Source organism: Staurois parvus, unplaced genomic scaffold, assembly GCF_062004578.1.
Source record: "Staurois parvus isolate SC_StPar_1 unplaced genomic scaffold, SC_StPar_1.0 ptg000347l, whole genome shotgun sequence".
In the NCBI taxonomy this organism is placed as follows: Eukaryota; Metazoa; Chordata; class Amphibia; order Anura; family Ranidae; genus Staurois; species Staurois parvus.
Window position 1 is genome coordinate 5,824,032 of NW_028318143.1, and position 23,235 is coordinate 5,847,266.

The 23,235-nt window shown below is 44.1% G+C and overlaps 2 protein-coding genes across 6 annotated transcripts in view; one reads left to right on the forward strand and one right to left on the reverse strand.

Moving 5' to 3' along the window:
* The window catches only part of MCOLN3 (mucolipin TRP cation channel 3), a 62,113-nt gene extending 54,998 nt beyond the window's left edge, over positions 1 to 7,115 (reverse strand). For 2 of the 4 annotated variants that reach the window (XM_089684405.1, XM_089684408.1), the window contains exons 1-2: positions 6,992 to 7,115; positions 2,011 to 2,172 (exon numbers count right to left, since the gene is read on the reverse strand). The gene's annotated coding sequence lies outside the window, so the exon portion shown is untranslated. Of the gene's footprint in view, positions 1 to 2,010; positions 2,173 to 2,260; positions 3,398 to 6,991 lie in introns of those variants that run through there. The other 2 variants (XM_089684407.1, XM_089684406.1) reach the window with 2 other exon arrangements.
* Positions 7,116 to 7,199: 84 nt separating this feature from the next.
* DNAI3 (dynein axonemal intermediate chain 3) overlaps positions 7,200 to 23,235 on the forward strand; it is a 131,492-nt gene continuing 115,456 nt past the window's right edge. For both annotated transcript variants that reach the window (XM_089684409.1, XM_089684411.1), the window contains exon 1: positions 7,200 to 7,304. The gene's annotated coding sequence lies outside the window, so the exon portion shown is untranslated. The remainder of the gene's footprint in view (positions 7,305 to 23,235) is intronic.

Genomic DNA, 23,235 nt, shown 5'->3' on the forward strand with positions numbered 1-23,235 from the left:
TACCACCAAAATAAAGTTTTATCTGTCTCAAAAAAATGGTAAAAATTCATATGGGTACAGTGTTGCATGACCGCGCAATTGTCATTCAAAGCGTGATAGCGCTGAAAGCTGAAAATTGTCCTGGGCAGGAAGGGGGTAAAAGTGTCCGGACAGGAAGTGGTTAAACAGATGAAACATGTAACATGTTCCCAAACATATCTGTGCCGTGTACGGGAAAAGTTGGAAGGGTCACGTGGAGTGTGCCCTAGAGCACTAATGGGGAATATATCACAAAGAAGATGATTGTACTATTTGAAACTGATTTTAATGGCATACAGCACTGAGCATGTATTGTGCTGGACTTTATTACATGATCACTGTCACTTATGATTTTGTATTAGTACATTAATTACCCAAGAAAATGATTGTTTGGCTAGTATTTATTATTCATTAAATAACATTGTACCTTAAAAGGTTTTGTTCTTTTATTTGGTTAAGGTGCTTATGCACCTTGTGACAGCAGCAGTCAAAATATTATTATTTATTTTTGTAGCATAGGTGTCTTTCCTCAGTTTTCACATCTTAGAAGCCGGAACGGTGTGTTTATAAACTTAGATATTTATACATACACACACAAATGATAAGTCTGTATGTAAATATATAGATTTTTTCCTCAATCTAAGCTTATGGTGCTTATGATGTTACTATGGTGACTCTGAACTACTCTGATGAAAGTATAAAAAAAAAAAATGAAAAAAAAAAGTTTTTAAAAATTCAATGAAAAATGTATGTATTTATTTTTTAAACATACTGTCACCAGTGTCTCTGACCACAGCCACTCCAGTCATATGATGATGCTGTACTGCACTGATGACAGTAAGTTAAAAAATATAAAAAAAAATGTTTTTATTAATTTCTTCAATTTTCAAAAAAAAGTGACAAAAAAATTACAATTTCAAAAAACTCACAATGCCTCTTGCTAAATACCTCAGTCTGTCTACTTTCCAAAAAGGGGTCATTTGAAGTGGTATTTGTACTGTCCTGGCATTTTAGGGAAATGAGACAGGCCGTCAGTACATCAGGATTGATAAATTAAAAAAAAACAAAAAAAAAAAACATTTTTATATATATACACCATTGTTCGTAGACCCTATAACTTTCATGCAAACCAATTAATATACACTTATTGGGATTTTTTCTACCAAAGACATGTAGCAAAATACATTTGGAATAAATTTATAAAGAAATTTGGTTTTATTGGATATGTTTTATAACAGATAGTAGAGAATAGTGGGGTTTTTTTTCAATATTTTTTTCATTTATATAATAAAAAATAAAAAACCCAGTGGTGATCAAATACCACCAAATGAAAGCTCTATTTATGTGAAAAAATGATATTAATTTCATTTGCGTACAGTATTGCATGACTGCGCAATTGGCAGTTAAAGTAGTGCTGTGCCGAATAGCAAACAAAAATTCCCTGGTCAATAAAAGGGGTAAAATCTTCTGGAGCTCAAGTGGTTAAATAGTCAATTGAAAAGACAAGATAATATGAATAAGTAGAAAAAAACTAAATGTAACCCTCTTTTACAAAGAGTTAATTAGGAGTTACAGTCATGTAGAATCAATGGATAAACAGGGAAAGTGTCCACAACTGAGGTGGAGCATTGTAGGTAAATACATACAGCATATACACTACAGCCAATACAACATGAAGAGATGGTACTTTTAGAGTTTTATCCCTGAGTATACTTTAGAAAAAATGAGTATATAATGTATATACACTGCGAAGTCTATCTATTGTACCTGTTTCTATCTACCGTATTGTACCTGTGTCTTTCTATCTATTGTACCTGTGTCTTTCTATCTATTGTACCTGTGTCTACACCTTGGTGGTGGGTATACATTAACAAGATAATCACATACCATATATACATACGTACACTTACAGATGTATAGGAAAAGGCTCACTCCTCTGCAGCCTAGTTCATTTGCTCAGATACATAGCAGAATGATGGGTATTGTACTCACCGGCAAGCAGTTTTCACCAGATGCCCCGCTCCTGTGCTTGTTATTCAGTTACCCCAGATGGAGATTGTATTTGGGTTTATTGTCCCAGGACGTCATTAACTATTATTTCTGCATCCTTAGCTCTGCTGGTGACTGTGAGGGTCCCTCGTATGTCCTACGGTCCTTTAAAAACAAAGGATCAGGATCGTGTTGGTTCAAATGATAGTTTGTTATTGCAGCCTCCCCTTCCTCCACTCAGTATATCAGCTACCTCTCAGTAGCAGTCTGTGTCCCTCAATGACAGTCTCTCTTCTCGGTAGTAGTCTCTTTTTCCGTCTCTCAGTGACAGTCTTATCTCTCAGTCTACACCCCTTCTCTCTCTCTCTCTGACAAACTTTATTTCAGTGACAGTTTCTTCTATCACCGATAGTCTATATTTGTCAATGAAAAATCTCTGTCTCTCAGTGGCAATCTTCCATCTCTCAGTACAGTGCTGCCTTTCACTGGAAGTCTCTTCTTTTCTCAGTGATGATCCCTCAGTGTCAGTGCCTTTTCAGTGACTGTCTCTTGGTATCAGTCACTACAAGAGCCATTCTGCCAGTATATGGTAAATTCTCCTTGTTGTAAAATGTCTACCATGTCTTCTATATCCGTCAGACAGGGAGGATCCACATCCCTCTGCTTGATACGTCTGTAGGAACTGTCTCTGGGTGTCAGTGTTCATCCAGAATCCCCATCTCTCGCTGTCACTATCTGCCACAAGCTGCCTGTCCCTCAGGTTCCCTTCCTCTCTTCTCAGGCTTTTACTGATTGATATCAAACTGTCTCTCCCACTCTGATTCCTAGGATGCACCCTGCCAGCCTCTCTCTGTACCTCTACCTGTTATTCCCTGCCAGCCTCTCTCTGTACCTCTACCTGTTATTCCCTGCCAGCCTCTCTCTGTACCTTTACCTGTCATCTCCCTGTCTGCTTCTCTCTGTACCTCTATCTGTCATCTCCCTGTCTGCTTCTCTCTGTACCTCTGCCTGTCTATCTCTGTAGCTCTACCTGTCATCTGTCTCCTTGTCTGCCTCTCTGTACCTTTACCTATCATCTCCCTGTCTACTTCTCTCTGTACCTTTACCTGTCATCTGTCTGCTTCTCTCTGTACCTTTACCTGTCATCTCCCTGTCTACTTCTCTCTGTACCTTTACCTGTCATCTGTCTGCTTCTCTCTGTACCTTTACCTGTCATCTCCCTGTCTGCTTCTCTCTGTACCTCTGCCTGTCTCTCTCTGTACCTCTACCTGTCATCTGTCTCCTTGTCTGCCTCTCTGTACCTCTGCCGGTCATCTCCCGGTCTACCTCTCTCTGTCATCTCTTTGCCTGTCATCTCCCTGCCTGCCTCTCTGTACCTCTGCCTATCATCTCCCTGTCAGCCTCTCTGTACCCCTACCTATCATCTCCCTGTCTGTCTCTCTCTGTACCTCGACCTGTCATCTCCCTGTCTGTTTTTCTCTGTACCTCTACCTGTCAAACCCTGCCAGCCTGTCTGTACCTGTACCTATCATCTCTCTGCCTATCTCTCTCTGTACCTCTGCCTGTCATCTCCCTGTGTGACTCTCTCTGTACATCTTTCTGCCTGTCTCTCTCTCTGTACCTCTGCCTGTCATCTCCCTGTGTGCCTCTCTTGGTACCTCTACCTATCATCTCCCTGTCTGTCTCTATCTGTCTCTCTCATCACTTCTTGTCTCTCAGCCTACCTCCTGTCTGCCTGCCTGTCTCTTATTTAATTCCATGCTTGTATGTTGCCTCTCAGTTCTCTCCTGTATGTCTATCGATTCTCCAATGTATGTCTCTCAGTTCTCCTGTTTGTCTCTGCCTGTCATCTCCCCATCTGTCTCTCTCTGTACCTATGCCTGTCATCTCCCTGTCTGCCTCTCTCTGTACCTCTGCCTGTCATCTCCCCATCTTCCTCTCTCTGTACTTCTGCCTGTCATCTCTCTGTCTGCCTCTCATCTCCCTGTTTCTATAGATCCTGCACATGTCTCTCAGCCCCTCTGCCTGTCTCTTAGTACAGACCCCGAGACTTGGGCTCTTCCTGTCCCTCTCATCACTTCTTGTCTCTCAGCCTACCTCCCGTCTGCCTGCCTGCCTGTCTCTTATTTAATTCCATGCTTGTATGTTGTCTCTCAGTTCTCTCCTGTATGTCTCTCAGTTCTCCCCCCTGTACGCCTCTCCGTTCTCCCCCCTGTACGCCTCTCCGTTCTCCCCCCTGTACGCCTCTCCGTTCTCCCCCCTGTACGCCTCTCCGTTCTCCCCCCTGTACGCCTCTCCGTTCTCCCCCCTGTACGCCTCTCCGTTCTCCCCCCTGTACTTCTCTCCGTTCTCCCCCCTGTACTTCTCTCCGTTCTCCCCCCTGTACTTCTCTCCGTTCTCCCCCCTGTACTTCTCTCCGTTCTCCCCCCTGTACTTCTCTCCGTTCTCCCCCCTGTACTTCTCTCCGTTCTCCCCCCTGTACTTCTCTCCGTTCTCCCCCCTGTACTTCTCTCCGTTCTCCCCCCTGTACGTCTCTCCGTTCTCTCCCCTGTACGTCTCTCCGTTCTCTCCCCTGTACGTCTCTCCGTTCTCTCCCCTGTACGTCTCTCCGTTCTCCCCCCTGTACGTCTCTCCGTTCTCCCCCCTGTACGTCTCTCCGTTCTCCCCCCTGTACCTCTCTCCGTTCTCCCCCCTGTACCTCTCTCCGTTCTCCCCCCTGTACCTCTCTCCGTTCTCCCCCCTGTACGTCTCTCCGTTCTATCCCCTGTACGTCTCTCCGTTCTATCCCCTGTACGTCTCTCCGTTCTCTCCCCTGTACGTCTCTCCGTTCTATCCCCTGTACGTCTCTCCGTTCTCTCCCCTGTACGTCTCTCCGTTCTATCCCCTGTACGTCTCTCCGTTCTATCCCCTGTACGTCTCTCCGTTCTATCCCCTGTACCTATCTCCGTTCTATCCCCTGTACCTATCTCCGTTCTCTCCCCTGTACCTATCTCCGTTCTATCCCCTGTACCTATCTCTGTTCTCTCCCCTGTACCTATCTCCGTTCTCTCCCCTGTACCTATCTCCGTTCTATCCCCTGTACCTATCTCCGTTCTATCCCCTGTACCTATCTCCGTTCTATCCCCTGTACCTATCTCCGTTCTATCCCCTGTACCTATCTCCGTTCTATCCCCTGTACCTATCTCCGTTCTATCCCCTGTACCTATCTCCGTTCTCTCCCCTGTACCTATCTCCGTTCTATCCCCTGTACCTATCTCCGTTCTCTCCCCTGTACGTCTTTCCGTTCTCTCCCCTGTACGTCTCTCCGTTCTCTCCCCTGTACGTCTCTCCGTTCTCTCCCCTGTACGTCTCTCCGTTCTCTCCCCTGTACGTCTCTCCGTTCTCTCCCCTGTACGTCTCTCAGGTCTCTCTCCTGTACATCTCTCAGTTCTCCCCCCTGTACGTCTCTCCGTTCTCTCTCTCCTGTAAGTCTCTCCATTCTCTCCCCTGTACGTCTCTCTGTTCTCCCTCCTGTACGTCTCTATTACCCTCCATGTCTCTCCATTATCCATTACCCGTCCTACAACCCCCCCATGTCCCTCTCCAACACCACTCCTCCATGTCCCCCTCCTACACCCCCCTCATGTCCCCCTCCTAAACCCACCCCATGTCCCCCTCCTAAACCCACCCCATGTCCCCCTCCTAAACCCACCCCTCCATGTCCCCCTCCTAAACCCACCCCTCCATGTCCCCCTCCTACACCCCTCCATGTCCCCCTCCTACACCCCTCCATGTCCCCCTCCTACACCCCTCCATGTCCCCCTCCTACACCCCTCCATGTCCCCCTCCTACACCCCTCCATGTCCCCCTCCTACACCCCTCCATGTCCCCCTCCTACACCCCTCCATGTCCCCCTCCTACACCCCTCCATTTCCCCTCCTACACCCCTTCGCGTCCCCCTCCTACACCCCTCCGCGTCCCCCTCCTACACCCCTTCGCGTCCCCCTCCTACACCCCTTCGCGTCCCCCTCCTACACCCCTTCGCGTCCCCCTCCTACACCCCTTCGCGTCCCCCTCCTACACCCCTTCGCGTCCCCCTCCTACACCCCTTCGCGTCCCCCTCCTACACCCCTTCGCGTCCCCCTCCTACACCCCTTCGCGTCCCCCTCTACACCCCTCCATGTCCCCCTCTACACCCCTCCATGTCCCCCTCCTACACCCCTCCATGTCCCCCTCCTACACCCCTCCATGTCCCCCTCTACACCCCTCCATGTCCCCCTCCTACACCCCTCCATGTCCCCCTCCTACACCCCTCCATGTCCCCCTCCTACACCCCTCCATGTCCCCCTCTACACCCCTCCATGTCCCCCTCTACACCCCTCCATGTCCCCCTCTACATCCCTCCATGTCCCCCTCTACACCCCTCCATGTCCCCCTTCTACACCCCTCCATGTCCCCCTCTACACCCCTCCATGTCCCCCTCCTACACCCCTTCGCGTCCCCCTCCTACAACCCCCCATGTCTCCCTCCTACACCCCCCCACGTCCCCCTCCATGTCCCCCTCGTCCCTCTCCTATACCCCTCCATATCCCTCTCCTATACCCCTCAATACCCCCCTCCATGTCCCTCTCCTACACCCCCCCCCCCCCCCCCCCCCCCGTCCTCCTATACCCCTCCATGTCCCTGTCATACACCCCTCCATATCCCTCTCATACACCCCTCCATGTTCCCCTCAATATCCCTCTCATACACCCCTCCATGTCCCTCTCATTCACCCCTCCATGTCCCTCTCATTCACCCCTCCATGTCCCTCTCATTCACCCCTCCATGTCCCTCTCATTCACCCCTCCATGTCCCTCTCATTCACCCCTCCATGTCCCTCTCATACACCCCTCCATGTCCCTCTCATACACCCCTCCATGTCCCTCTCATACACCCCTCCACGTCCCTCTCATACACCCCTCCACGTCCCTCTCATACACCCCTCCATGTCCCTTTCATATACCCCTCCAGTGACGCTCCTGTGTTTCTCTCCCTCAGGTTTGCGCATCTCTATCGGATTCTCCGTCACGTGACCGGCCTGCTAGCTCTGCTGCATCCATGGAGACGCATGAGGGCGGAGCTGTAAACCGGCCCGCTCTCTCCATTGCTTCTGCTGCTGCCAATCACGTTATGCCACCGCCCAATTTTCTAGGTACCGAGAGGAAGTAGTTTATTGGCTGCCGGGCTGTCAGGTGGTCTCTGCACAGCCTTAGCAACCGGCCGCTCCTAGGGACGCTGTGCGGAGAGAGCGGTGCGGGTCCGGTGTACACACAGAGGTAAGGCTGAGCACCGGAGGGTCACTGTCATTGTGTTATGGCCGCGGGAGTTTGTCATCATTTACCAGTAAAGCACTCTTCTCCTTCCTGATGTCCTCCGATGTCATTTACATCTGGACACCTCGGGGAGGGGGGTGTCAGGCATGTTGTCACCAAGTCTCTGAGAGAATGGCGGCGGAGGCCCAACATTGCAGTCCAAATGTACAGCTGGGTGATATTCATTATTATCTGGTGTAAAGTTTTTTTTTTACAATAATAAGCATGTTATACTTAATGGATCTGAGCAGTGATATTGTACAGAGCGGCCCTGATCCTCCTCTTCTGGGGTCCCCACCCCTGCTACACCCCCTATTCTCCCAGCGCCCCCCAGAAGAAGCTGCTTGCTGTCACTTCCGAGTCGGGCTGTGTGCATCCATAGACACACACAGCACCGCTCAACCCCACTCCCTGCTCCATCTTCACATGATTTGATTGACAGCAGCAGGAGCCAATGGCTTCCTCTGCTGCCTCTGTGTCCTGTGAGGAGAGAGAGAGAGCAGCACTGCTGCAGACGGGCACAGCCCTGGATCAAGATAGGACTCAAGTAAGTATAAGGGGGAGGGGGCGATACAAATGCCGGGACATATTTTAACTTAAAGTGTTTCTAAAAGGTTATTATTTTAAATTAAAATACTAAACAGTATTGCACAGAGTGACCCCGATCCTCCTCTTCTCAGGTCTTTTTGGCTCCTCCTCTTCTCAGGTCGCTCCTCCTCTTGGCTCCTTCTCTTCGTCATGTGTCCCCATAGCAAGCTGTTTGCTATGGGGGCACACAATGTATGCTCTCTTCCAAGCTGTGTGTTTAGAAATGTCCACCCACATCGGCAGCGCTCCCGTCTGGCCGTTTATAGGCATGGGCCGGACAGGAAGAGGTTAATGTAGAAGGGACCTAGTATGTCTCTTCTGTATAAAAATAGCCTGCCTGTTCACCAACTATTATTATACGTTTCACTTCGACTGCGGACCGCCCCCCACCCGCAATGTACTGGACAGATGGCCCATACAGGCACAGCGATGTACCCGTATGTAGCTGGCCCCTTCCGGGTACTGGGCGTCCCCGACCTCGCACTACCACTGTGATTGTACACAGCCGGAGCTGGTCAGCAGGTTCTGGCCAATGATTCATAGCCGGGGCCTGCTGATCAGCGGTGTTCAATCACACAATCAACACAGTGCACTGTACAGAGAGAATAATCTCTCTGTTTCTCTCTACAAAGCAGGGAGAAAAAACAGATATTTAGTGAAAAAAACAGCACATAATACACACATTACACATTGATAGGCACACATTTAACCCCTTGATTACCCGAGATGTTAATCCCTTCCCAGCCAGTGTGATTAGTACAGTGACAGTGTGTAGTATTATCACTGATCACTCTATTAATGTCAGTGGTGATGTCAGTGGCAGTTAGTCAGTCCCCACCTAGTGTCAGATTGCCTCCCGCACTATCACAGTACTACTATAAGTCACTGATTATTGCCATTAGTAGTATAAAGAAAATAAATACAAATTCCACTATATTTACCATAGTTTGTAGACGCTATAACTGTCATGCAAATCAATCAATATACACATATATTTTGCTAAGACATGTAGCAGAATACATTTTGGCCTAAGTTTTTGAAGAATTATGTTTTTTTAAAAGATTTTTTATTGAATATGTTTTATAGCAGACAGTAAAAAATACTGTGGGGTTTTTTTTTAGACTTGTTGGTGTTTTTTTTGTTTATATAATAAAAAGTAAAAAACCCAGTGATGATCAAATACCACCAAAAGAAAGCTCTATTTGTGCGAAAAAAAGTATATAAATTTCATTTGGGTGCAGTGTTACATGACCACGCAATTAGCAGTTAAAGTAGCGCAGTGCTGAATAGCAAATATGGCCTGGTCGTGAAGGGGGTAAAAGCTTCCGGAGCTCAAGTGGTTAAAGTGGAACTAAACCCTCCTATCCTTCACAGCCCAGATAGCTGCCATCTTAGCTTCTTTTTGATCTGCTTTTCTCATGGTTCTGCACGTGTGACCAGTTAGGACATCAACCTTTTTTTTTTTAAGTTCTTTATTTAGGTTTGGATTCTCACATAACAGAAAGCCACTACCACTATAATAGGAGTAGACTAGAAATACAGTCATGGCCGAAATTGTTGGCACCCTTGATATTTTTCCTGAAAATCAAGTATTTCACACAAAAAAGGTATTGCATTAACACATGTTTTGCTATACACATGTTTATTCCCTTTGTATGTATTGGAACAAATATAAAACAGAGGCAGAAAAGCAAATATGACATAATGTCACACAAAACCCCAAAAATGGGCTGGACAAAAGTATTGGCACCCTTAACTTAATATTTGGTTGCACACCCTTTGGAAAACATAACTGAAATCAGTCGCTTCCTATAACCATCAATAAGCTTCTGACACCTCTCACCCGGAATTTTGGACCACTCTTCCTTTGCAAACAGCTCCAGGTCTCTCTTATTGGAAGGACACCTTTTCCCAACAGCAATTTTAAGATCTCTCCACAGGTGTTCAATGGGATTTAGATCTGGGCTCATTGCTGGCCACTTCAGAACTCTCCAGCGCTTCTTTGCCATCCATTTCTGAGTGCTTTTTGACGTATGTTTGGGGTCATTGTCCTGCTGGAAGACCCAGGATCTTGGACGCAAACCCAGCTTTCTGACACTGGGCCCTACAGTGCGACCCAAAATCCTTTGGTAATCCTCAGATTTCATGATGCCTTGCACACAGTCAAGGCACCCAGTGCCAGAGGCAGCAAAACAACCCCAAAACATCATTGAACCTCCACCATATTTTACCGTAGGTACTGTGTTTTGTTCTTTGTAGGCCTCATTCCGTTTTCGGTAAACAGTAGAATGATGTGCTTTACCGAAAAGCTCTATCTTGGTCTCATCTGTCCACAAGACGTTTTCCCAGAAGGCTTTTGGCTTACTCAAGTACATTTTGGCAAACTGTAGTCTTGCTTTTTTATGTCTCTGTGTCAGCAGTGGGGTCCTCCTGGGTCTCCTGCCATAGCGTTTCATTTCATTTAAATGTCGACGGATAGTTCGCGCTGACACTGATGCTCCCTGAGCCTGCAGGACAGCTTGAATGTCTTTGGAACATGTTTGGGGCTGCTTATCCACCATCCGGACTATTCTGCGTTGCAATCTTTCATCAATTTTCCTCATCCGTCCACGACCAGGGAGATTAGCTACAGTGCCATGGGTTGCAAACTTCTTGATAATGTTGCGCACTGTGGACAAAGGCAAATCTAGTTCTCTGGAGATGGACTTGTAACCTTGAGATTGTTGATATTTTGCCACAATTTTGGTTCTCAGGTCCTCAGACAGTTCTCGTCTCCTCTTTCTGTTGTCCATGCTTAGTGTGGCACAGACAGACACACAATGCAAAGGTTAAGTGAACGTCTCTCCTTTTTATCTGCTTTCAGGTGTGATTTCTATATTGCCCACACCTGTTACTTGCCCCAGGTGAGTTTACAGGAGCATCACATGCTTGTAACATTCTTATTTATCCGCAGTTGTGAAAGGGTGCCAATACTTTTGTCCAGCCCATTTTTGGAGGTTTGTGTGACATTATGTCGAATTTGCTTTCTTTCCTCCCTTTTTTTGTTTTGTCCCAATACACACAAAGGGAATAAACATGTGTATAGCAAAACATGTGTTAATGCAATACGTTTCGTGAGAAATACATGATTTCCTGGAGAAATATCAAGGGTGCCAACAATTTCGGCCATGACTGTAATTGAAATACAATGTGGAAATTAATATTTAATTTACATTTTGACCATAAAGTAGATACCCTTTAAATTGATGGGTTTAGTTCCACAATGAGGAGCACATTTCAACCAATGAAAAAATAGCTCAAAAAGCTTAAAGCCTTACTAAACCCCAGACCCTGCATTCACTATATCTGGTCTCCCCGGACCCTGCATTCACTATATCTGGTCTCCCAGGACCCTGCATTCACTATATCTGGTCTCCCCGGACCCTGCATTCACTATATCTGGTCTCCCCGGACCCTGCATTCACTATATCCGGTCTCCCCGGACCCGGCATTCACTATATCCGGTCTCCCCGGGCCCGGCATTCACTATATCCGGTCTCCCCGGACCCTGCATTCACTATATCTGGTCTCTCAGGACCCTGCATTCACTATATCTGGTCTCCCCGGACCCTGCATTCACTATATCTGGTCTCCCCGGACCCTGCATTCACTATATCTGGTCTCCCCGGATCCTGCATTCACTATATCTGGTCTCCCCAGACCCTGCATTCACTATATCTGGTCTCCCCGGACCCTGCATTCACTATATCTGGTCTCCCCGGACCCTGCATTCACTATATCTGGTCTCCCTGGACCCTGCAGTCACTATATCTGGTCTCCCAGGACCCTGCATTCACTATATCTGGTCTCCCTGGACCCGGCATTCAATATATCTGGTCTCCCAGGACCCTGCATTCACTATATCTGGTCTCCCACAGTACACACAACATGGAAATGCCATTATTTTAATACATATAAACTGCTAAATACCTTTTCTCATCAGCAGTTAGAGCAGTCTAACCCTCATCCACCCTGGGAAACAGCACTACATTTCCCGTAAGGCAATGGTAGAAGACTTTATGTAGAAACATTGGGACGCCCGCCTGGTCACATAAATAGGAAGAGATGCAACAGAGGAGGAATAGGGGGATAGTTTGCGGGTCCAAAGTTGCAAGAAAAAGGGAGATTAAGGCCCCTACACACAGGCACTGTCCGGTCAATGAACAGATCCCCCGATGAATCAGAAAGAACAGGACTGATATCCTTTCTGTGACATCTGTGTCCAGCGTTTAGCTCTTTTTAAAAACTAGAACTTTTTGGACCCATATTAGATCTATGGGTGTTCGGATGGAATGGACTTGTGGTTTACATCAGACTACTTTTTGATCCATCATGTTTCGGTACGAAAAAAAAATCAGAAAAGGACCCAGAGCTTTGGCATTTTTTCTTTCGTATCTGGGCAGCCTTGGATGCACGTGGATGTAAACAGACACAGGTCCATTTTCTTATGGATACCATTACACCTACAGTTTATGGAGCTTTGGACCAGGTCCACCTGAAAAGCCAACAGGTGGACCTGGCCGGACCAATTACGTGAAAGGGGCCTAAGAAGAGAAGGTTGGCATTTTCACATGGTAAAGGCATGTACAGTACCTTGACGCTAGGATTTTAATCCTACTGTCTGGAGTCGGTCTTTAAGCCTCACATGACCACAATGAGAGGGGTTTTTTTTTTCCCTTTTCTGAAATGGAAAACTTTAGGAGACACATAAGACAAATACAAAGGGGGTTGGGGGTGATAGTTTGATATTTGTAGCATTTTTTATCAAGAATGATGACACTTCTTTGCTCTTGGTTAAATCACATGTTGGGAGCTTATACATCCAAGGCTATTCTGTTGTGGGTTGAAGAACAGAACCCACATAATTACCCCAACTCTAATGTCTTGTAAAGTTTTCTATGTATATATTAAGGATGTGGTTTCCTCTTTGTGTTTGGCTATATCACACGCTTAGATCTCTTACATACTTGCCTATTATTCTGATCTTCAACCGTCTTTCTTTGTTGAAGGACACATATATGCCCCAATAAAAATAATTCATGTCTTGTAAGTTTTTTACATGTCAAAAATGATGTCTCTTCTTTGCTCTTGGTTATATAACGTGGAGATTTCTTACATGTTTGCCTATTATTCTGATCTTCAGCCCACTATCTGGTTTGAAGAACAGAGCACACCTATATGCCCACATGAAAACAAACACACAAGCCTTGCTGATGAACAGCCGCAGTGCCCCGGTCAGTGTTTGTGTTGGCTCAGGATAAGTGGCGGCATCTCATCTGACCCACGGGATATTACTGAAAGGGGACTTTCAAAAAGAAAGTTCTCTGTACACTGATTCACACTGACAGGGCCTGCTAATAACTTCTGGAGGAGAGCTGTGTGTCTTTCTAAAATAACCACTTTCGTTAGTTAAAGTAGAACTGAAGACAAAGCTTTTTTTATTTCATTTTTGATTACAGTAAATAAGGGTTAGAATCCCTGTCAGGTTTTTTTTTTGCCATCTGTGTCCCATTAAGGAGATTCCCCTTTACTTCCTGTCTCATTGCCAAAACAGGAAGTGTGAGGAAATCCCTCCAAAGTGACGAAAAGTTGGGAATTCACCAGAACTAGTGTACCCACTGGAAGATTTGCCCTCTATTACAGTTCTGATGTCAACCCAAAATTTGGGATTTTCTTTTCCTTTCACTCTCGGTGATAACGTTAAACAGGACCAATAGAGAGGGTGACTTTACTTAGGGAGGGGGGCACAAACTGCAATAAAAACCCAACAGGTGTTCTAATCCCTCTCCACTCTATCCAAAACTAAAGAGAAAAGTTTTGCCTTTAGTTAATCTTTAAAGCACAAGTCCTAAGCAGAAAAATAAATTGATAAGTGTCCAGCATGAGCTAAAAAGATAATAAGTATTCTAACAATGTATATGTTTTTTATATGGTAAAGTCCTTTCATTCCAAAATCAGATGTTAAATGTAAATTTAATTTTGAACTTGTTTCAGACAACAATTGTGAAGTCGTCAAATCTACCCAGAATTTCCGTGCAAATTTCCGTACAAATTTTAAAAGGGAAAATCACCTGAAAAGGGGCATAGATGAAACTAAAACCTGAAACTGCATGGTGCAAAATCTGGTTCACCTCTGCATAGGAACCAATCAGCTTCCTGGTTTTATTGTCAAAGGTTAATTAAAAAAGCTGAACTTAGAAGCTGATTGGCTACCGTGCACTGCTGCACCAGATTCTGAGTGCTCCAGTTTTAGTGAATTACCCACCCAGACTAACCTTCCTTGTGTTGGGCTTTAAAGGCTCACATTGGATGCTTGCACCTGTGGTAATGTGCAATGTACCAAAATAAATGTAATTCTAATAAATGGTGCCAGGAGCATGGACCAGCCTTTTTCAACCAGAGTGCCTTGAGGTTTCTTCAGGAGCGCCTTGGCAAAATGTCTAAAAATTGGCCAAAACTTGTATACAAGCCAGCGGGTGGAAAAAGCCTGCCTTTTAGTTACAGAAAACCACAGGTTTTCATTGTGCACCATAACAACCTTCTAGCGCTGGGGTCTTACAACAAATTACATCATCAGTTGATAAGGAGGATGTCTGTTGCCTGCACAGCATCCTAGTTTCACCCTCCCTTGCCCCTCTCCATCAGTGCTGGGGTCACATTAGCTGAGTGATGGAGAAAAACTGAGGGAGAAGAGAAACATTGGAACACTAGTCAGTACCAGAGTGCAAAAGTGTATTTGCTTTGGAAGAATAAATCACCTCTAATGTTGGGTGTCCTACATGTGTGGATGTTGCTACGTTACATAAAACTATTAGAATAGCTTTTTTACATTTTAGAATGGGGTGCCTCAAGAATGTCCATCATTTTACAGGGTGCCTCTGGACTGTCCAAAAAATTTAGAGGGTTTCTTGCCTAAAAAAAGGTTGAGAAACACTGACATAGACAGTAGGTTCACTTTAAGTGCATTCACATTTTTGAGACATCCTACTATGCTGTGATCTTTATAATGAACAGTGAAGAATGCACAATCCTGTCTATTCTAACACTAATATGTCCCTGTGGTTGAGTAGTTTCTGATGGCTCAGGTTCCTACACATCAAAGAAATTTATAGTTTAATTCATGGAAACCTCTCTGTCCATTCAGTACTATTGCACAATGTTTTCTGGAAAGCACATGATCAGTTCAAAGTCTCTCAGCAGATTTTGATGCTTATAATTAACTTATTTGTTGGCAGCGGCCTCTGCATTGTGTTCACTGAATAACTGAACAGGTTACATCCCAGCCTTGGTAAGGCACAAGAATAACCTCATAAAAAACAGATTTTGATTATCCCAGTTTTGAGGATTATGGCAACTCTCAGGACACCAATAATATAAGTTTCTTTAGACTGGTGAATTATGATGAAATGTGGTAAAAATGTGCGTTTTACTGCAAAGCATGCTACAAGCCGGCCATACATGGTTTGCAATTCGACCAGTTGAGCAGGGACCGGCCATATTTTGATCCATGTATGGGCAGGCTGGTTGTAGAGAATCAACCTACCAATCAACTTCTCTAGAACAAAACACACGGCAACTGCCCCAATCTATAACTGGAATTTGCAGCAAGGAGCACATGGAAGGGCGATGCATGTCAAACAACTGCAGAGAAAAATTCCCAGCTCAGCTTACTAACCAGCCTGCAACCAACCAGATTGTCCTGCCTAACAGTTCACATTAAAAACAGGGGTTTAGTTTGCACACATTTGCAAATACATGCACAAGCTGTAGAGCCTCTTCATGGCACCCCAGTATTCTGCAGTTCTTAACTCTATAAATTTTGAAAGCCTCCGTAGTAGAAACACATGTATAATAACGGATCAACTAAGGGCAAGTAAGCCTGGAGGGAGCCCACTCCTCCCTAAAGGCACAGGGGCGCACTGGACACCCAGTATATAGCACAATGGCAGCCAAGTTGTCCAGTGCATCCCCTTAACAATATACCAACAGTACAAACAAATGGACACTGCCCCAATCTATAACTGGCCTTTGACATACGTCGCCCTTCCATGTGCTCCTTGCTGCAAACAACAACAGAGAAATATTCCCAGCTCAATTTACCAACCAACCGACTTCTCTAGTGGGATGAACGAAAAAAAAAGACCTGATTCCCCTTACACACATTCAAAGTGGATGAGGGAATCAGTCCCACTGTGCCGTTGTGTTCTGACAATGGGGGGCCTTCCCCACTGTCAGAATTCATTGATCAGTGCTGCTGGCTACAGCTGGACTGATTCCCCCATCCACATTCAATGTGTGGAAGGGGAATCAGGTCTTTTTCTTTTTTTTTGTTCATCCTACTGGTTAAACAAAGAGAAAATGATCAATGATGTATGGCCAGCCAAAGAGTCACTCCACTTTTGTTGAAACAAAACAATTCTTTCTTGGGCGATCAATAACCATTGCAAGGATTTTAACAAATATTATTACAGATTCCTACCTGTTTCTGCTCAGAAGAAGAGCTGTATGTTCCACCAAGTTTTTTGGATAGCGTTTCTGAATGGGAGTGACCAATAATTTTAATCAGCTGGTGCACATGGAGTGTTCTAATGAGAAACATTGTAGGGTCTCCATCCCTTTAGATGTGATTAACCCTCAGGGAGTACCTCACCAAATTGACAATGTTGCAGAGGCTGCCTAAAACCTGATTTGTATTTTAATGCAATTTTTTGGCACATTCAAAATGAAAAGGCTGCCATAACATGGGCACAGATGCATGCTTAAGCATGAGTTGGGCAGCACAGTGACTAAATGGTTAGTACTTCCGCGTAGCAGTACTGGGGTCATTGTTTCGAAACCCAGCCATGGCACCACCTGACTGGAGTTTGCATGTTCTCCCTGTGCCTCCGTGGGTTTCCTCCAGGTACTCATGCTGGGTACTCCGGGTAGACATGCTGGAAGGTTAATTGGATCCTGTCTAAATTGGCCCTAGTTTGTGTTTGTATGAATGTGAGTTAGGGACCTTAGATTGTACACCCCTTGAGGGTTAGGGACTGATGTGAATGTACTATATATATATATATATATAGTACCTGTAATAATTAAGTAGATAAAATAAATGTTGTGGCATATGTTTTTAGTCTGAACTGGACGTGATATTAATTTATATTAGTCTACAAACTGCTCTAGAATGGCCATTTTTCAGGCAGCAACAGGTACAGTATAGATTCATTCAACATTCTGATCAATCTATGAATGGTAAACCTGTTTGAAATTCTTTTAAATCACTTTCAAACATTATTTTTAGGTTGTCTCAAAAAAAAAGCAGGAAATCTATGAGTGTGTTTCTTTTTTAAAAAAAATATCTTTCAGTTGGAAGTGCAATTGTATTGTGGAAAGTACAGAAATACCACTCTGTCCGCTCTATGAAAAAGGAATGACGGGTCTGATCAGATGTTGAATCAAAAGAAAATCTAATAAAAAATATATATTCATACAAGGGCAGCATTAGTCTTCTATAACTGCTGTCTTTGGTTTCCTTTCTTGTCAGCTGGAATTGTTTTTTTATTATAAAACTGATACTTTAGATGTCAGTTTTTATCATATTGGTTTTCTAATTTTCAGGTGTCAGTTTTTATCATATTGGTTGAGCTCCAGTAAAAAAAAAAGAAAATTACACATTTTTTTTAACAAAAACAGTTTATTGCAGAATACAGTATTTTATAGTGAAACCAAAACTTTTTTTTGGTATTTTGGATAGAGTAGGGAAAATTCATCTGTGTCCCATTTGGGATATTTTCCTTCACCTCCTGTCTCATAAATGCAGTAGGAAACAAACGAAAATCGCTCCAAGAGGAGGAAGACCTTCTGGATTTTCTGGGTGCCTTCGGATGCTTGGCTTTTTTTCTCTAGGACAGTGTTTGTCAACCTTTTTTCAGTCAAGGCACCCTTTAATTCTGCACAGTCTTGAGGAACCCAATTCTAAAATGTATAAACTAAAAGTTTTGCATCACGCAGAATCATCTACACATGCAGGACACCTCATTTTTTCTCTATCACTCAACTAACCCCCAGTGCTGACGGAAAGGGGCAAACAAGGATGCTGTGCAGGCACCTGATGTCCTCCTTATCAACCAAGGACATCATTGGTTATTAGGACTCCAGTAGCTGGCCCACATGGTGCCCTAGGTTGTAATGCTGCACAATGTAAACCTTTGGCTTTTTGCAGTTAATAAGGCAAGCTTGATCCACCAACTGGCTTTTGTACAATTTTTAGGCATTTTGGGGCAATTTGTAGGCATTTTACCAAGGCACCCTTGAAAGAACCCAGAAGACACCCAGGGGTTCCATGGCACCCATGAAAAAAGGCTGCTCTTGGAGACGGTCAAGTTGTGTGATTTTGTCAAATTAAAAAATAAAATTAAGACTTGCCTTTGTGGAAGTTCATCTCTGGCCATTTAAAAAAATACCCTGTTACCTCCCACTCTACCTGTCATTAGTTAATAATAGTTATTGAAAAAAGCTCAGGTCTGATTCTTCACTGTTCTGCTCTACAATGTGAGAGAGTCTTTCTTGCAATGCCCAGCTGTCTTTTTGATGACGTAGGCACTACTTATACATTGTGGACCTGTCATCACCTGGGTCCTTAAAGTGTGACTAAATCCACAACAGTAAAATTAGTCTGTATATGCAGTAAAGCATGCTTGTTATACTCACTGGGGAACCTAAGGGGTTAATCCTCTGCATTGTGTAAAAAGGCTGTTTGATCCTGTCTGCTCTGATTCTCCTCTTATTTTACTGTCCCCAATCCATCTGCTGATAGTACAGAGCTCTAGGAGTCACTCTGCACATGCTCAGTGTGTATTGCTAGAGAGTTTTTTTTTCCTTTGAGAGGGTGCACGTGATCAGCACAGGGCCAATCAGCGCTGTCCAGACATAAGGCCAGGTTTTATGCAGCCTCATAGGACAGTCATAGCAGAATGAAAACTCCTCCTACAAGATTAACCAATCGGACACTGATAGAAGTCACAAGACTGCTATATATTGCTGATGAGAAAAGGTTTTTAGCGGTTTATATTTACTAAAATAATTTGCATTTAGTAACACTTTAAATCTTAAAATGGAACCAAAGTTCACTTAGAAGTGGGTTGGCTTTTGGCACAATGTGCAGCTATGCACAGCATAGTTGCACCACATTATGAAACACTTACCTGCCATTTTCACTTGGTCTTTTTCTGGGTTCCCCATCTATGCCCATCTCAGTTTGCTGCCCCGGATAGCATTGCATGCACACGGGAATCAACTAATTCCAGCACTGAGACATGCATTGCATTGTATACCAAGGTGCGCATGTGCAGTTCATCGTAAAATGCTAAGAAAATTGCTGCCAACCAGAAAAGAGGCTTTAAAGGACCACTGTTATGACAGCACAAGAGGGTAACAGCAAGCCTGGATTGGAAGACTACTGGAAGAGACCTGGTGTCAAATGACCTTGTATTAAGGTAAGTTCCTTATGGGCTTGGACGCATTTTTAAAAAAGTCTGATTAGCTAGGTGGGAGAGGGTGAGTGGGCAAAAAAAGGGATGGGCTTAAAATCCTAATTTTTAGTTGGGTTTCTGTCTTCTATTTTTGTAGCAAGCGAATAAAGTAATGCTGCCATTGTAGGACACCTAATCGACCTTCAGCATTATATTGGATTAGCTCCTACTACAGTAGAAGACTGTAGTACTTTTTTTAATCTTTCTATATCAGCCTTTCTCAACCAGGGTGCTTGTATACAAAACTTGTATACAAGCCAGCGGGTGGAACAAGCCTGCCTTTTAGTTACAAAAAGCTACAGGTTTTCATTGTGCACCATTACGACCTTCTAGCCGCCGGCATCCTGACAACCAATGACATCATCAGTTGATAAGGAGGATGTCAGCTGCCTGCACAGCATCCTAGTGTGGCCCCCCCCGTCCTGCTCCATCAGTGCTGGGGTCAAATCAGCTCAGTGATGGAGAAAAACTGAGGTAGAAGGGAGACACTGGAGTATTAGTCAGTACCAGGGTGCAAAAGTGTATTTACTTTGAAAGAATAAATCACCTCTAATGTTGGGTTTCCTACATGTGTGGATGTTGCTGTTAGAATAGTTTTTCACATTTTAGAATGGGGTGCCCTTTTAAAATTATGGACAGTCTTGAGGCACCCCATTCTAAAATGGGGTGCCTCAGGACTGTCCATAATTTTAAAGGGTGCCTTGACTGAAAAAAGGTTGAGAAACTCTGTTCTATATGATACATAGGTTCATAATTTAAAGGATTCAGGCTCATTTTAGACTCTACACTAGCCATTGTTAACGAGGGTTCCTCCAGAGGTTAGCAGGGTTTCCTTGGAGCTGAAGTGGAGTCACCTTCAGGGTCGGACTGACAACTCATGGGGCCCCCGGGCAATAGGGGATCATGGGGCCCCTGTGTCCTTGCCCACACAAAGCACACCCAAAAAAGCCTATAAAAGTTACCAGGGGCATCTCATGGGGCCCCTTACTGACCCCAGGCTCTCGGGCAGTGCCCAAGTGCCCAAATGGTCAGTCCGCCCCTGTTCACCTTCTATTTGATAGTGGATGGATAGTTCCCGGGCCAAAACCACTTGGCAGAGCCAGCACCAGGACACAAATTATCTATTTTAGCTGTCTGTAAGGGTGGTATTCTGACCACCAATGTACGAAGCAATTCTGCCATTATTCCCAGTTGAATTTGTTTTAGTAAGGGTCCATTCCGGTGCTTTATAATGCAGTGGCTGGTGTACTGTGTGGTTTGACAGGAATCACCGCCCTGTACCACACCTTTCCTTTTTTTTCAATGAACTTTATTTAACTATCACACCAACATTTCATAAAGTTCAATTGGATGCGAGGTGGTGCCCTGCACTGTGCCGAAAAAAAGTTGTGCGTGGGTTCCACTAAACCTGAATATAATTTTAGGGTTCCTCTGGATTAAAAGGTTTGAGGAAGAATGCTGTACAAAGTCGTGGCCTCAATACACTTTATATCAGTCTGCTTTATTAAAAGATGATGAAATGATACTCCCATGCTTGGGTCCATGGCTCTCTCGTGTTTTACCCTGAAGAGGGAATAATCAAAGAGGTGTCATCCAAACCTGTATGGGGAGTTGAAGGTACTTTAGACCTTGTCAATCAGCTGTTAGGTTTTTTCTAGAGTTGAAGTCTGATTTACTGCACCAATATTAGCATGACAATAAATAGACCCAGCTGTAGTTCTGGCAGGAATTTTCCATCTCCTAAAGGCCAGTGTATTCTCATGACTCAACTCGAAGTCATAGTCTCATGAGTGTTTAGCCTCATCATTTCTGTGATCACCATATGTTCTACTTCTCCTTAGGGACAAATACCTAGCAAATAATATCTTATTAAGAAAAAATCCAGGCAACAAGCAAAACCAGTGAAATGCTAACGTTCAAGATATATTACCACTGTGCTAAATCAGAAAATGTCTTCAGACGTGAAATATAAACAAAATACAGTTGTGTTCAAAATAATAGCAGTCAGACATCACTAACCGGATCAATCACTGTTTTTGGTAGAAATGATATTTCTACATAGCAAATAATTTACTAGCAGGTGTAGTAGAGTAATAGAAATCCAACAGACCCAACAGTCATGACATGCATGCTGCTGATTCTGTGTAATTGAATCGCTAATTGAAAGGGGCATGTTCAAAATAATAGCAGTGTGGAGTTCTATTAGTGAGGTCATTCATTCTTTGAAAAACAGGTGGCAATTATTGCCCTTATTTAAGGAAGGAAGGCAGCAAATGTTGTACATGCTGGTTACAGTGCATTTCTCTCTGAAATGCTGAGGAAAATGGGTTGTTCCAGACATTGTTCAGGAGTACAGCGTAACTTGAATAAAAAGTTGATTAGAGAGGGGAAAACATATAAAGAAGTGCAGAAAATGATAGGCTGCTCAGTTAAAATGATCACAAATGCTTTAAAATGGCAACCAAAAACCTGAAAGACGTGGAAGAAAGCGAAAAACTACCATTGGAATGGATAGAAGAATAGTCAAAATGGCAAGGACTCAGCCAACAATCAGCTCCAGGAAGATCAAAGAAGGTGTAAAGTTCCCTGTGAGTACTGTTACAATTAGAAGATGCCTATGTGAAGCCAAGCTATCTGCAAGAAGCCCCCGCAAAGTCCCACTGTTGAAAAAAAGACATGTGCTGAAGAGGTTACAATTTGCCAAAGAGCACATTGACTGGCCTAAAGAGAAATGGCGCAACATTTTGTGGGCTGATGAAAGTAAGATTGTTCTTTTTGGGTCTAGTGGCCGGAGACAGTTTGTCAGACGACCCCCAAACACTGAATTCAAGCCACAGTACACTGGGAAGACAGTGAAGCATGGTTGGCAAGCATCATGATATGGGGATGTTTCTCATACTACGGTGTTGGGCCTATTTATCGCATACCAGGGATCATGGATCAGTTTGAATACATCAGAATACTTGAAGAGGTCATGCTGCCTTATGCTGAAGAGGAAATGCCCTTGAAATGGGTGTTCCAACAAGACAACGACCCCAAACACACCAGTAAACGTGCAACATCTTGGTTCCAGACCAACAAGATTGACGTTATGGAGTGGCCAGCCCAATCCCCGGATCTTAATCCAATAGAAAACTTGTGGGGTGACATCAAAAATGCCGTTTCTGAGGCAAAACCAAGAAATAGAGAAGAACTGTATAATGTGGTCCAATCATCCTGGGCTGGAATACCTGTTCACAGGTGCCAGAAGTTGGTTGACTCCATGCAACACAGATGTACAGCAGTTCTCAGAAACAGTGCGACTACAACTAAATATTCATTAAGTGATTCAAAGGAAAGCAAAATCTTCAAACATTTTTCAGTTTATATAGTGAATGTTTGAGTTTGTAAAGAAGAACACAAACACTGATATTTTTTTGAACAGTCTAATATTCACTTTTCTTAAATTTTTTTAGAGCAACAACACAAATGTGATAAATTTTTCATCATGTTTTGATTTGGAATAGAATGTGTAGTGTTCCCAATGCGTTTGTGTGTATGGAAATAAAAGCTATTAGAAGGATTTTGAGCTTTATTCACTTTTTTCAACACACTGCTATTATTTTGAACACAACTGTATATCCCTCTATAGTGGGTACTTGTCTCAATTTAGAGCACTAAGTGTCATTTCTGTTTGCTGCTTTGTTCCTCTGTGATCAGTATGAATCACTTCTGACATGTTTTCCTGACACCAAGAGAAAAATGGTGACAGG